Source organism: Vigna unguiculata, chromosome 7 (genome assembly GCF_037176805.1).
Source record: "Vigna unguiculata cultivar grain cowpea cultivar isolate G323 ecotype 2 chromosome 7, ASM3717680v1, whole genome shotgun sequence".
Taxonomy (NCBI): domain Eukaryota; kingdom Viridiplantae; phylum Streptophyta; class Magnoliopsida; order Fabales; family Fabaceae; genus Vigna; species Vigna unguiculata.
This window is the reverse complement of record NC_140798.1, coordinates 27,548,753-27,551,084: the sequence shown is the minus strand read 5'-3', so window position 1 is coordinate 27,551,084 and position 2,332 is coordinate 27,548,753.

Here is a 2,332-nt window from a genome sequence, read left to right as displayed (position 1 = left end):
TAATTTTTATGGAATAAATAAGATTAAATATAATCTTGTGAATAAATAAATACAAACATTTCTTGTTATTTGGTGAATGAATATATTGAGTGAGAGCTAAGTATTGCTTGATATGTTTATTAAATGATTGCAAAATTAATAATTTATTGAGATGAATATTATATATCGCACAAGAGCTAGTTTATTAATTTTAATAGAAAGGATAAACTTGTTAGTGAATTTTATTTGAAATTTGAGATAAAAAATATCATATATAAAATTATGCAAAAATCAAACACAAGAATGATAGTAAGAAGAAGAACAATATTAATATATTTTTATTGAAATTTTTGGTATTTTCTTATTAAATTATCTCCTACTTTTAAATTATTTGCACTACTTAAGTATTTGATTAATTATTTTTGTTATACTTTTATCATTTATGTTTTCTGTTTTATTTTTATTTAAGTCTTTTTTTTTCTTGTCTTAATTTAAGTTATTTCAAATAGTTCAATTATAATTTATTTAAATTATTTCAAAAACCCACGAAAAATATATACAACAAATTATCGATAAAATTCAAATCTAATAAAATTCCACGAAAATAAAAGTGTACACTGAACTTTTAAATTTAAACTGCCTTGAACTTATCTTTTGTGTGAAGATAACTATTTTGGTTCTCAATCTTATATTGTGAATTTGTGATACAGCTTCAGAGTTTATTGATTGTTATCAAAATATAACATTAAAAAAAATTGTAAAACTCATTATGATTTTTTTTCATTATTTTCCGTTAGGATTTTTCTTTACTTTTGTTTTTAAATTCCATTTTTTTCAGAGTCTGATTATATATCATAGTAATCAGAAACTGAGATCAATTTTAACAATAATATTTTCAAACCGAATAAATGTTTGTCTACCATGACTATTTTTTATATTTTTCATTTCTTTTTGAATTTGTCATCAATATTTAAGGGTTAGTCAAAAGAAAAACGTTTTTCTTTTAAGGCTTAATAATTGATTTAATATTTTAATTTATTGCTTTGGTTTATTTTGGTTCCTATATTACTTATTGGTTCAATCTAGTTCTTCTATCGTCTATTATTTTTTATTCAATCTAGTTTTTTTTTCTTAAATGATCAAATTTTTTCATCTTCAATTGGAGACCAAATTAATATTTAAGCTTAATTATAATTTATATATATATATATATATATATATATATATATATATATATATATATATATAATGTTAAAATAATTTTTTAAAATTTATACATCAAATCAACCACCTAAACGTAAAAGATTTTGAGTATTTAGGAGGAGTGTAAAAAATTAAATAATTTAAGTATTTAGGTGGAGTGATTTGATATATAAATTATAAAAAAAACTATTTTAATATGTATATTGTAACGCCCCATTTAATTTAATGCGTAAAATTAAAGGAAACGTCACACAGAGATAACAATGGAGCGTAGCCTGGGGTTCTAAACACAACCCCTACAAAAACCCGGGCACACCATAATGCCAAAGGAAAGCCGAAAACAAATCTAATGAAGAGTGTAGAGTAGAAATGCATAAAGGGATACATGGGCTGTAGCCCTAAAGAAAACATGAAAAAAACTCCAGCCCAGATGGCTAAGCAACGGAATCACCATTCCCTTGTTGACCACGAGAACTTCGCCCATCTGCTCCCATCAATCAAGTTGATGATCATCGCAAGAAAGAACAACCACATACAATACAACCATACAGCAAAACGGATAAGCTAGAGCCAATAACATAAACATCATACAGTCAATCATATTTCATCATCCAATATTCATACCACAACCAAGCATGTTACGACCTTCCAAGCAATACACTACGACACGACTCGACTCATCCGGATACGTATAACTTAGTCGGGTTCAGCGGATGCTTGCGCTTGTGGTGGATACCTCTGCTCGACCCTGAACTGCTCACCCCCGAGCTATGTGTTACAAGTGTTACGATGAATCAATGTTCCCCCACCACAAGGTTAGCCCTTAATGAATTTCAGGCCTCCTGCTACTCTCACCACAGGAGTCAGTCCGCTCTAAGTGAGACTAACTGGCTCCTTAGAGTGTCAGGATGCAACCTTAACTTGAATCCTTACCTAGTTATACAGATGGGGCACCACCATGAACACCCACTAACAGGGCCATGGAATTACGTCCCGACCACTGAAGCGCGGCCCTGGGAATCTCACCTAGAGATCCCCAAGGACTTACGCACTAACACGGACCCAACATGCATAAATCACCAATAAGAGAACATTAAATCATATTTACAATTCCATACCAACCCTTGAGATTAATTCCTCATACGCATCA